Source organism: Neofelis nebulosa, chromosome 4 (genome assembly GCF_028018385.1).
Source record: "Neofelis nebulosa isolate mNeoNeb1 chromosome 4, mNeoNeb1.pri, whole genome shotgun sequence".
Lineage (NCBI taxonomy): Eukaryota > Metazoa > Chordata > Mammalia > Carnivora > Felidae > Neofelis > Neofelis nebulosa.
In genome coordinates this window covers 154,958,434-154,971,229 of record NC_080785.1, presented here as the reverse complement: position 1 = coordinate 154,971,229, position 12,796 = coordinate 154,958,434, and the positions used below count along the sequence as shown (strand labels likewise).

Here is a 12,796-nt window from a genome sequence, read left to right as displayed (position 1 = left end):
GAAACCATCGAGAGAAACCATTTCATGCCACCGGCTGGCTCACCTCAGAATGGTACCACCTGCTGGGGGAGGAAGGCAAAATGGTACAATCGCTTTGGAAAATGGTTTGACAGGTTCTTATAAAGTTAAACGTGTCTACAACTACCCTGTGATCCAATGGTTCCATTCTCAGACATTTACCAATCTCCCCCCACAAAAGAAAACATGTCCACAAAACGATCTGCGTATGAATGTTCGTAAACAATTTTATTTATAAAGCCCCAGTCTGAAAACAACTCAAATGTCCATCAATTTGAGACTAGGGAAAGAAATTTTCCGTGTCATGAAATACATTCAGCAAGTTACAAGAAAGAACTAATGGTGTATGCGATAGGGAGAAGGAACCTCCCAGGCGTTACGCTAAGCAAAAGAATCCATGGTCGTCACTGTGTAATTCAAGGACAGTCCAAAACTAATCTGTGGGGACGGAAATCGACATGTGGCTGGGGGTGGAGAAAGTTACTCGGGGGACATGAGGGAACTTGCCGGGCTGATGAAAATGTTCTGTATCTTGTTTTGGGTGCCGGTTCCAAGAGTATAGACAACTGTCAAAATCTATCGAGCCGAACACCTAAGATCGCTGCACCTGGCTGTGTGCCAATTACATCTCAGTTAAAACAAAGTCATCGGCGAATTGGAGTCTCCAGGTCTAGGATGACAGATGCAGAGCCTACCTACTGCTATTTCTACTTCTGCTCCCATGGCAGACATTATTAATCGATTTCAGCATTCTGTGCCTGGGGCGTCAGTGGCGCTTCAACATACGTCACAGCGTGGCTGTGCGAGCGCCACCATCAGTCCACCCACCTGGTAGAAGCCAAAGCCAAGGGAACGATATTGCTGCTCCTGTGACCCTTGACTTCTTTCTCTGGTTTGGGGACACCTGGGGACAAGAAAAAAAAATTTTTTTTAATAAAAATGTAAATTCCATTACAGAGAAGGGTTACAGTAGTTCATATCCCACTTTCCTACTCCCACCGCTACTCCACTTGATCTTAGCCAAAAGGCCGAGAAGCGATTACTCCCACCGCTAGGGCCATGGGATGTATTTCCTTCTCTTCTGTTGTCCCAGGTACAAATCTAACATACAAGCGTGGATCCTGCTTCTCACTCTCCCACACATTTTTCTCGGTTACTAACGGCTTTCATCGCTTCCTATTTTTTTTTTTAACGTTTATTTATTTTTGAGACAGAGAGAGACAGAGCATGAATGGGGGAGGGTCAGAGAGAGGGAGACACAGAATCCGAAACAGGCCCCGGGCTCCGAGCTGTCAGCCCAGAGCCCGACGCGGGGTTCGAACTCACGGACCGCGAGATCGTGACCTGAGCCGAAGTCGGCCGCTTCACCGACTGAGCCACCCAGGCGCCCCAATCGCTTCCTATTTTTTTAAATGGTGGCCTCGTTCTCTGAGGTACTGCACTGTCGTTTGCGGACCCTTTCCTACGGTAGCAACCACCCCTCTTCCCTTTTCATTCGTACGTTTTTGGGGGTAGGTTTTGGGTTATGGGCTATAGTCAACCTTCACCGAGTGCCTGCTATGTGTGTCTTTATAACCACTGTTTGGGACAGGCACTAACTATGCTTTACAGATAAGGAAACTGAGGCACAGGGACATTAGGGTCACACAAGGCTACATCACCAGTATGTGGCAGAGTTTGGACTGAACGAGGTACCTACTCTTTGAGAGTAGCAAGCAGGAAAGCCAATGCACTCCTCTCTGGAGAGCAGGGTGCCGCGGGGGGTGGGGGGGGTGGGTTTGTCTGGAGGAAGCTGCTTCTCTTGGCCTACTGTCACCAGCCAGAGCAGCCCGTGCCCCCCTATCTGCTCCCAGCTGGCCCTCCTCAGCACCCAGAGAATGGCTTGATTTGTTATCGGGACGCATTCCATGCGAATTCACTCCAATGATTCCTATGGGCCACTGGGTGGCTCGAGGTTAACTCAACAATCCAGAAGCTTCCATCAAAGAAATAGATGCCAGGAACATCCTGCCCTCAATGTCTTCCAGTCCATGGTTCTCCTCTGCTCAAGTCTTAGGGACAGAACTGTGGATGCTGTAAAGTATTATTTAATTATTGGGAGAGATTCAGGCTTGTTTTTTTGTTTGTTTTTAACTAAGCCTGGGCATTGGTTGCTCATGGGTTCTCTTGTGGCCTCTTTCTTAGCAAAGAAAGCACTGTGAGTAGCCGGGTGGCTTATTCTGAGCCCTTCTCACCATATATGAAATGGGCTAATAATGTCCATCTCATGTGCCTGGCATGCGGGGAAATGACTTAGCCTATGCTGAGCCCTGAGCTGGTAACTGGCTGTTTCCTTGTTCTGCCCAGAGGAAAGGGCTGCTGCCCGACAAGCAGGCTCTTTTCTTTTCAGCAAAACTTCAACTTTTCCATCAAAATGCTTGCTGGGGCACCTGGGTGGCTCAGTCGGTTGAGCATCCGACTTTGGCTCAGGTCATGATCTCACGGTGGTTTGTGGGCTCGAGTCCCGCGTCGGGCTCTGTGAGCCTGGAGCCTGCTTCAGATTCTGTGTGTGTGTGTCTCTCTCTCTCTCTGCCCCTCTCCCTGCTTGCATGTGCACGCTCTCTCCCTCTAAAATAAACAAACAGTAAAGAAAATGCTTGCTGATTACAGCTTCTAGATCACCTTTCCAGTTAGCCGTGGAAGATACTGGCCCACCAGATGCTTACAGTCAAACAATTTTCAGGGTATGGTGGAATTATTTAGGGGTATTTGCCCTACCTCTCCCCCTTCTCTAAAACCTGCCCCCAGCTCTCCTCCCGTGGGCTGGGCACCATGGACTCAGGTGTCCACTCTGCCCCTGTCCCCTCTGGCCAGGGCTGCTGGGCCACGAGGGTTACCCATATAACCAAACGCTGTGAAATCTAGTGGCTTAAACGACGATTTCTTATCACTCACTAGTCTGTGGGTTGAATCGGGCTCAGCTGAGCAGTTCCTACTTAGAGTCTCTCAAACCATTCCTGTCAGATGGTGACTGGGGTCTTCAAGATGGCTCATGCTCATGGCTGGTGGTTGGTTCAGGCTGCTGGCTGGGATCTCGGCTGCGGCTGTCAATCTGCGTGCCCACACATGTCTTCTCCACGTGACTCGGGGGCTTCTCGTGGCACCGGAGCCAGGTTCTGAGGGCAACTGTCTCCGAGGTAAACTTTCCAAGAGGCTCAGTCGTGGATGCTTCAAGGCTTCCTCTGATCTAAGGGGATGTATACTGAGAGGCATGGCCATTGGTGGCAGGAGGGATATTTTGGGGAAACCAGCTACCTCATTTAAAGGTTCAATATTCCCCAATGACATTGTCATAAATGGTTCTCTGTGCCTGGTAATGTACCACCTACTTACCTGTTTTCTCATTTCATCCTTATAACGATCTTCGGAACTCCCACTTTCGAGATGAAGAAAGCAGTCACAGACAGGTTAAGTAACCTGGCCAGGGTCCCTTTAATTCCCCGGCCAGTTCTCTCTGCCTCGTGGTTTGTAAGAACCAGAGTGCTACCGTCTATTGCAACCCTGCCCCGCGTCCCTAGCATGAGGCCGGGTCCCCGGTGGAGGCTACACGTGAAACCCAGGTCTCTGAGAGCTCACCGAAAGAAAGGATTGCTTTGGGTCCACTTCCCCGGCGTGATTCACAGCACTTGAGAAACGCAAACACCTTCTCACTTACTGACGGTGCGCATGCAAGACGGGCAAAATTCTCTCCTCCAGCAGCCAGCTTCGAGAAGGGAAGCGTGAGACCAGAGCACCCGGGAGCAGCTCCCCGGCGCCCCCCCTCCCGCTGCCGCTGCCGCCGCCGAAGGCAGTTGGCGTCCACGCTTTGCTGGCAGGCAGCGTGTTTGAGACTGTGCGGTCACAGAGTGGGATCTCGACAGCGGAGCAGGCCCGGAATTCATCTTTTCCACCATCAGCACGTAGATCGACTCCAGCCCATCAAACACCCCTAAACATCCCCTTCGTGGAGGAGCTCGTGAGAACCAACTGCCATGACAAAAGTCCTTCCTCCCCCCCACCCCTCCAGGATCTTCCTCTCCCAGGGCAGCGTGGAGGGAGTTTTCCCTGGCCTGCTGGTCATCCAGCCCTGCCTCGGTGGGGGAGGGAATCCTGGAGCCTGCCAGCTGCCTCTTTTAGTCACCCCCCTCACAGCTGCTGTTCCGCCCAGCACTTTACAGTTTATAAAGCCCCTTTCGCATACTCCCCCCTCCCGTGACAGTCTCCAGAGACGCTGGGGGGCGGGCATTATTTTTATTTTACGGGAAAGGAAAAGCAAGTGGGAAGAGGAAGGGTAAGTGGCTCGAGGAAATGTAACGAGTAAAGGTCAAATCTAGGACCTGAATGATGGTCTTCAGACCCCCAGATGCCAGCCCTTTCTGCTCTCCTACCCTGGAGACAGTCCCTGCACTTTGGGCGCCCACGGTGACCCCCCCTGCCTCCCCCGCTCCCCCTCCCCCAGAACTGCATGGAGCCACCTGGTTTTTGTCCTCCACCTGCCCCGGGGTCTGCTGGTCTTAGACAACAGGAGCCACCCCAGCCAGGGCCCTCTGGCCCCCGGGGTTCCCGGCTGTGAGTTGCACAGCACACGCTGTAACCATGACACTTAATTTTTTTTTCTGCCCACCTTAATATTAAAAAAAAAAAAAAAAAGTCCCAGCTAAATATAACGATGATGCCCTTTGGCACATCTTGCCGATGCTGCAGGTGACTCATAGACCTCACTCAAGGTACCCAGGGAGACGGTAGGTGCCATGTAGTTAAAAATACTCACTGGAAGGTGCTGGAAGGCGTCGCAGATGGACCTAATGAGCTCACCCGGTTTCTCCAAGACTTGCGGGAGAGTGGTCTGAGCGAGGCTGGCAGCGGGCGGGTTTACACTGGATTTTCTCTGGGCCTTCGGCCTGCTTATCAAACCAGGTTACCAGTCTTCCCAAACACCCACAGAGCCGACCAGGCAGAAACGTTGACAAGAGGTCAGGGCGGCAGCCTATTTCCAGCCACAAGTTCTGTTCTGCAGAGTCCCCTGCATCTGACAGCCACAGAGACATTGCCTTAGACAGGGGTTTACTGGAGGCCATGAGGGGGCAGGGGAATCAGGATGGGGCAGGGAGGAAGCCGGGCAAACGTGAGGGTTCAGCTGAAGTCTTGTCTCAGTAGAACTTGGAGGCATGAATTTCTCCTCCTTAAGGCCTTTGGCCTCTACACACACATATTAGTCCCCGCTAGCTGTGGGCTGCCCCTGGGAGGGCAGAGCCTCCCAGGCTTTCCTGGGGGAGGGGGCTCCCCGGGTCAAAGATGACTCTCTGGAGAAGGGAACGGCTGTGAGCCATCAGTCGCCCCCCACTCACAGTGCTGGGGGACCGTTGCACTGGCCAGGTAAGGAGCAGCTCGGTGGGACACCGGCTGCCTCTAACCGAGGCACCATTTCTCATCTGCCTTGAAAATCAAATTTGATCAAAGCATCTGAAGTCAAGCCCTTGGCTCCTAGCAAAGCATTATTTTCTATCTGCCCCAAGGGCAGGGGGAAGCCAGTTAATGGCGTCAACTCGGTTTCTCTTTCATCTGGCTTTGTGTCTGATTTTCCGTGCATGGGGCCATCCCTACGACAGAGGAAGAAGTAAAAGCATAAACGTAAGTGACTGCCCTACCCCCTTACCTGCTCAGCTGCCACTATCCACACCCCGTCTCTCAGGGCTGGTGCCCAAGATGGCTCACTTGGTCCACACTGCAGGTTGGCCTTGGCTGCCCCAGAGGTCTGCCCCGCAGCATGAGCCTTCCCCGTGATCAGGCTACACATGCACCCCTGGCCGTCACCACTGGGAAGCCCCTCTTTGCACTGCAGCCCCCGCCGGCCCCTTCCATGGCAGAGCTGACAGCAGTGACCACAACCCACCTTGGATCAGGGTCCCCGGTGGAAGCTTGGGAGTGGGGAGGGCACACTGCCCAGCACTGTGCTAAGTAGACCGTGTGCAAGAGCACTCCTTTCGCGGAGCACACGTGTATCAGCCGAAATGGGTTTGGGCTTCAGCAACTTTCTGAGCTTCAAGTAGCTTAAAGAAGAAGGGAGCATCGGGGGCGCCTGGGTGGCCCAGTGGGTTAAGCGTCCCACTTTGGCTCAGGTCATGATCTCGCGGCTCGTGAGTTCGAGCCCCGGGTAGGGCTCTGGGCCGACAGCTCAGAGCCTGGAGGCTGCTTCAGATTCCGTGTCTCCCTCTTTCTCTGCCCCTCCCCTGCTCACGTGCCTGCTCTTCTCTCTGTCTCTGTCTCTGTCTCTGTCTCTGTCTCTCTCTCTCTTTCAAGCATAAATAAACATTAAAAAAGGAATAAGGAAGAATCATTCTCTATAGAACGAGAAATCTAGAGGTCAGGCCGTCTGTTCAAACCGACGTCAGCCACTGCATCCGGTTCCGAAGCCATATTCCTTCCGGGTAATACGTCTTCCTCCTCTGAGTCCCCTGAGAGTGCCATTCTGATCCTCCCTTACCCACGGAATAAGTGACAGAAACAGTAGCGGAATAGGTAAGGGGAAAAAAAAGAAGTGAGACACACGCACGGAAGGAAACATGGGTGGCCGCTGCTGCCTTTGTTGTCGCCGACCACGTTCAGGCGCCTTCGTTGGTGTCTTTGCCCTCCTCCCTCTAGCGCCGATTCCACGCGCCCTTTCTCTTTAGCGGCGTCTCAACCGGACAGAGTTCTTGACCCCAGCGAGTGAGGTGCCCCAAACCGCGACTTTTGAGGAAGCGGAGTCCTTGTGGTCTTCCTTGGGTGGGGGTGTCGAAGCCTTCCATTACCTTTTTTTGTTTTAAATACTGGGCCTGACTTCACCAGGTGTTCCCCTCTCTGTCATGTAGGCAGTATTGCTCCCAGGCCTATTATTTATATAACACCACCTGTCACTGCAGCCTACTGCCAACCCTCTTTATGCCTGTTCACCAAGTGGCACGAAGGCATTGACATGGACAGGTGGCAGCCGCAGTCCTCAATACAATGGCACCATTCTCTCGTCTTCCTTCTTGGGCGTTAGCCCTCAAAGCCAACAGAGAACAGTGGCAGAAATAATATATCCATCAGGACTCCAGCGGGAAACTGAGTTCGACTCCCTTGATTTAGAAAGGGAAGAGACTTTGGTGGGGAACCAGTTACAGAAGGAAGGTAGGGTTAGGGGGCCTGGTGCAGGATGTCGAGGCACACAGAGACTAACACAGAGCAGAAAGCAGGTACCACCCCTTGGCTTGAAGGAGTGAGGGGAGGAAAGGGTATACCTGAGCCCAGGGAGCGTGGAGCTGAGGTGGGATCACCAGGCAACAGCCATATTGTGGGGAAAAGTAGCCCTGAGCAGATACAACACCAAAGCTTGGAGAGAGTGGGGAAGAAGTACGCTGCTCCCCCTTTCCTCTGGCTTCCACTGAGCTGCTTGTGCTGTCCCCTGGGTGATCCAGAGACTGTCCAGTGTGGGAGGCCCAGAGAGACAGTCTGAAGGGCTATAGCAGGGCAGGAAGTGGGAGGGGGGTCTGGGAAAAGAAATACAGAACAACCAATACGTAGGAAATAAAAGCATTTGCAAGTGGGTGGTTAGGTGTCGTAACAAGAGGTGCCATCCAACTACCCACCTGGTTGCCTACAGCCATGTAGTCTGCTTGTGCAACACCCAGCCCCGTATGCTGGTTTCTAGCGCAAAGCATAGACTCAATCAACAGATCAGCAGCCCAACCTTGCAAGGGGATTTCTCCAGCCAACACTGTCACTGAGTCTTTATTAAACGTTTTAACCCGTAAGACCAGCGAATGCCGTATTTTCCATCTTGCATCCTTATTTCTTTCACTCTAAAATAAATTCCTTGCTGGGATGCGGTGTGGTGTGGAACACCTCGTTGTGGGGGCATTCAGTAAGTCTACTGATGACGTCGCTGGAAGAAACATGGAAGGCAAATTCAAATCCAGAGTGGGCTTTTGTTACCTGAGGGCAAATCATTGTCCCCTTCAAGATGGAAGGGGGCCAGCGCAAACAACCTACCACGGAGCACCTGGCTATTCTGGTCGAGTAGGTGCCATATCAGGTGCCCAGCAATGGTCTTTGCTGCTGGCAAGTGGGGAAACAGTAGTGGCAGTAGCCAGGTTAGCTTGGTAAGAAGGAGTCTCTGTTGTCAAGCTCACGTATGATCTGTGTCAGTAACAATACGGCCCCTTTGAGAGCCCAGTAGGGTGGCAGAGGTGATTGATAGCCATAGTCAGATTAGTCGTCTTGCTTTTGAAAACCTCTTCCCCAGAAGAGCCTTTTTCAACTATTCACATGAGACACAACATCACCACACACCTCACCCATTCTAAGAGGCCCATTCCAACATCCCCCCCCCCCCCCCGCCAACGAATTTGCTTGACACTGATCCTCTACTGTTGTCCCTTCTGAATTTCTGGCCAATTAGCCAAACTATTAGCCATAGACCAGGGATCGAGATGGATGCATTCCCCTGGCCGTCTTTCCTTCCAGGAAAAGTAGATAACTTGAAGTTCTTTCCTCTGGGCGTTTTTCCTTCTTATTGTCCTTCAAAGCCACCACGTCCACTGTGCCTGCTTTTACAGCTTGGTATAACAGATAATATCCAATTATTCATGGGAAGTTCAGACGTAATGATAGTTGGGGCCATTCAGTCATGCGTTCGGTCTCTACTAAAGCTCAGAAGCGAGACAAGTATTGTTTCTCAAAAGGCAAATAGTTGTCTGGGAAGAAGACTTGGTTCTTCTCTTAAGCTCTTGGGCTTGCACTAGAATTATCCTATTGGTTGATGCTTTACGTGGCATCGTGGTCCACCATACCCAGGGTGAGCACGGTTGGATCTTCTGGGCCATTAGCTCTAAGAGACACCGAGCTTCTTACACACAGCTGGCATTAGCTGGAGAGCCGATTCTTGCCCTGGGCCTCACTCAAAGCTGGTAGCCTTTTGGGTCACTTGGTTAATAAGTTGGAGAAACGCATCCCATCGTAGCATATTTCCTCCTAAACAAAAGGAAGCCCAATGAATATTATGCCTGGTTCTTAGTGTTGGGTACAACTACTTGCCTTTCACCTCAAAGGAGCTGTCGCATCATTTCCCAGATTACCGTATCCCCAGAAACTTCACCCAGGTGTCAGGATCTAGTACTCTCATGAGATTTCTCTCTCACCTTCTGGCATGCATGTGTCGGCAAAGCCTCTGGAACACTATCTACCTCCTGCTTTTTTAGATTCTAGAAGCATGATGTTATTAGTGGAGCATATGATGTCTTGCAGGATGGCAAAACAAGCAAGATCCCTATAGACTAAATTATGTTCCAGAGCGAGAAAGTTGACACAGCCCTGAGGCAAATGATGAAGGTAGACTGCTGTCCCTTCCAAGTGAAAACAAAACCACTTCTGGTTTTTCTCTGTTTATTAGGATAGGGAACATTTTTCCCCCCACTAGATGAACAGCTACAGTTCCAGAAACTATGTTTATTGGCTCATTAAAGATCTATGTTTGAACGGTAGTTACAGTTGGGGTCCTCTCCTAACTAAGCTTATGATAACTTGTCTTTATCCAAGACCCATTTTTAAATCTGTAAATTCGTTGTTAAGTTGGTGAGTTAAATGGGGGATACAGTAGAATCAATACCCCTACATCTTCCACATATTTGAATTTTTTAATATTAATTTTTAATTCATATTAACTGATTTTGTTAATCCTCTTATAGACGTAGACTTGTTTTTTGGTTCATAATTTTGGAAGGCAGGAGAAGCTCTGGGACCTCCCTCATGGCCCTTCTTACTACAATTACCTTGCATGGAAGGTCGGAGAGTCAGTGTGGGGATTCTTCTTCTTGATAAATATGTGTATTCCAACTATATACTCAGGAACTGGAAAATTAACCATTATGTGCCAAGATAGAAGTGTGTAAGATATCAGCAGGCTGACTGGGACGGACTGGTTCTTTCTGGTTCCGGAAAACCATCGTGGAGTCCTGGGTCCCTCAGGGTAGGTGTCCAATTCTCCTCAAATGGTCTGATGATTTCCCTTTTCCCAGAACATAGTTATTCTGGGGAATGACCACAGGTCCCTCTGGGAAGTGGTGATTGCAAAGCACGTGGGGGACTTGAGGTTTGGATTTTGGCATGAAAGTAACCTCTTTAGGTGACATCATCACAGGCTCTCAAGCAAGACAAGAAGAGCCTCTTCAAACTGGGGAAGAAGAGGTACTTTCTGGCAAGAGGGCATTAATGGAGCTTAGTACCTTTCTCACTAAACTGTCCAGTGCAACCGGCAGAAGACAGTAATAAGGTATAAAACATAATGTACATGCCTTTTTTTCTTTTATTTTTTCATGTTTATTTACATTAAATAATGTAAATATTTACAGAGTGTGAGTGTGAGCGGGGTAGAGAGAGAGACACACACACGGAAACTGAAGCAGGCTCCAGGCTCTGAGCTGTCAGCAGAGAGCCTGACATGGGGCTCGAACCCACGAATCGTGAGATCATGACCTGAGCTGAAGTTGGTGCTTAACCGACTAAGCCACCAGGCGCCCCATATAATGCACGTGCGTTTGATATTATCACATTATCAAAGGGCCCTGAGTCTCTAAATAACTCGGACCTGGGAACTTCTCCGGTGGCTCAAGTTAAGCTCCAGTTGGCCAAGCTAAAAGTTAGGGGTTATAATGTCAAATAGGATCGTAGCTGCCCGCCTATTTGAATCCATAGACCCCACGATCGCTTGGCTACTCCAAAAATCTCTTTGGTCACACTACCCTGAGTGGTACCCCAGCCTCTCTGCTGACTGCTGTAACCCTGAAGCATCTTCTAGTAGCTGGTGCCAGCTCTGTATCCCTTCAACCCCCCTGACATTAGGGAGCCCATTTTAATGCAGTCTCTCCCACTTGCACATCCAATCTTACTCAGGTAAGAGCGACAGTGGCACCTTCCAAAGACTCTGATTCTTCCCTTACGAATGTAATTCTCAATACCTTGGCAAGGAGAGTATCTTCAGGGTCCTTTCAAGGTGCAGAATTAATCCAGTCCAACATTTATAGCTCTTTCCTCTACATCAGAGCTTCACAACCTTGGGTATGCATTTTAATCAGCTGAGCAGCTCTGAAAAAATACTGATGGCTGGGCCGGATCCACGGGGATTCCGATTTAATTGGTCTGGGCGGCAACCATGGCCTCACTATTTTGAAAAGCACCTTGGGTGCTTCTAATGTGCAGCCAGGCTTAGGAGTTGTTGTCCGACATTATGCCATGGGATTTCTGGAACTCCGTTTTATGTTGGTTGTCAACAAATCCAGGATTAAGTCAACCGATCAATTACAAAGAGTGATTAGAACTGCAACCCATTGCTCAAGATAGCCTGTCGAACACAAAATCTCTGGTCAGAGCACTCCTATTGACAAATGCAGCCTATACACGTGATGGTCCTCCCTCCCTGGTCTTCCGAGTTAATTTCCACACACGCCTCCCTGCTTCTTTCTGGCATAAATTAGCAACTTCTTGCAATTCTTTTAATGTGGATGACTTTTCTTCCCAGGTTTGACTTTGTGGTTGGCCTTCTGTGACTGTTGGGGTCTGATTCTCCTTATAGGTCTTAAGACAATCTTCGGGGGTGGCAGAGGGTGAAGGGGACTTGGAGAGATTTGGAGTTCCCCAACAGAGTAACTTCGGTGGGTGGGGCATTCCAAGGCCTCAAAAGTAGGGCAGGGAGAGCGTCTCCATATGAGGAAGGAAGAGAACACTGTGCTAATAAGGGCAGGGTAGTAGGGTTTGGTGCTCCTCTTGTCAAGCTGTCGAGTGTAGCGAGAAGCAGACGGGTTATCCCCACCGGCCCCGAATTCCTCACACTTTTCATACCATTTAATGGCAGCACAGTCAGATCCCTGTGAACTTTGTCTTCAGTGTGTTCTTCAGGGCGACCCCAGGAAATGACTGAGGTCACCGTTTTTAAGACTCGTGGCTTGGACCGCCAGGTCTCATTCCTTCACGCTGGCTGGCTCTCCAGTGCCATTCCTGGGTCAGATAGTCAAAGTCACTTTCCTCCCCAAGGTTCTGTAGCTGGCAACAACTTCTGGTCCCATTGTCTGGATAAGTCAGGTGTCTGATGGTGAAAAGCTGACCCTGACTAAGTCGAAAAGGTGTTTATTAAAAACACATTACTGTAGCTCCCAACAGTGTCAGGAAGGCTAGAGAATCACGCTCAAGATTAAACTTCCAGAATCACAATGCAGAATTGACCTGATAAGGACATCACCGCCTCTGGCATTCAAGGAATCCCCACCCACCACCGAGGCAACTTCTTGGGGTACCCATGTACCCGTGGCTCCCATGGTTACCGACCCTGAAAGCCAGATGCCCCCGCCACCATCCTGTGGATGGTTCTGGATGTAGCCTCCTTCTTTCTATGGCTCATTTCTGAAATCAAATCTCAGACAGGTGAGTCCAAGAGTTGGCATAGAGGTTGTGTGCCTGTGCCTCAGCAGCAACGGAGGCCGGGGAACTGAGATTTCTGAGTTTTACCCTCTATGGGCAGAACTCAGAAGGCTGGAATATGAGATTTATCGGAAAGCATTGGCTTATGTGATTGTGGGGGCTGGCAAGTCTGAAATCCTTGGGGCGGTCTAGCAGGCTGGGAACTTCCAGGCAGGTGCTGGTACAGCAGTCTTGACGTAGAAGTTTTTCCTCCTCAGGGAAACTTCAGTTTTGCTTTTAAGGACTTTCCGTTGACTAGGTGAGGATCACTATCATTCTATCAAAGATA

The 12,796-nt window shown here is 50.3% G+C and overlaps 1 pseudogene; it reads right to left on the bottom strand.

The window, feature by feature from the left end:
- Positions 1-831: 831 nt before the first annotated feature.
- On the bottom strand, positions 832-1,058 carry LOC131511279 (U2 spliceosomal RNA; annotated as a pseudogene).
- Positions 1,059-12,796: the final 11,738 nt, after the last annotated feature.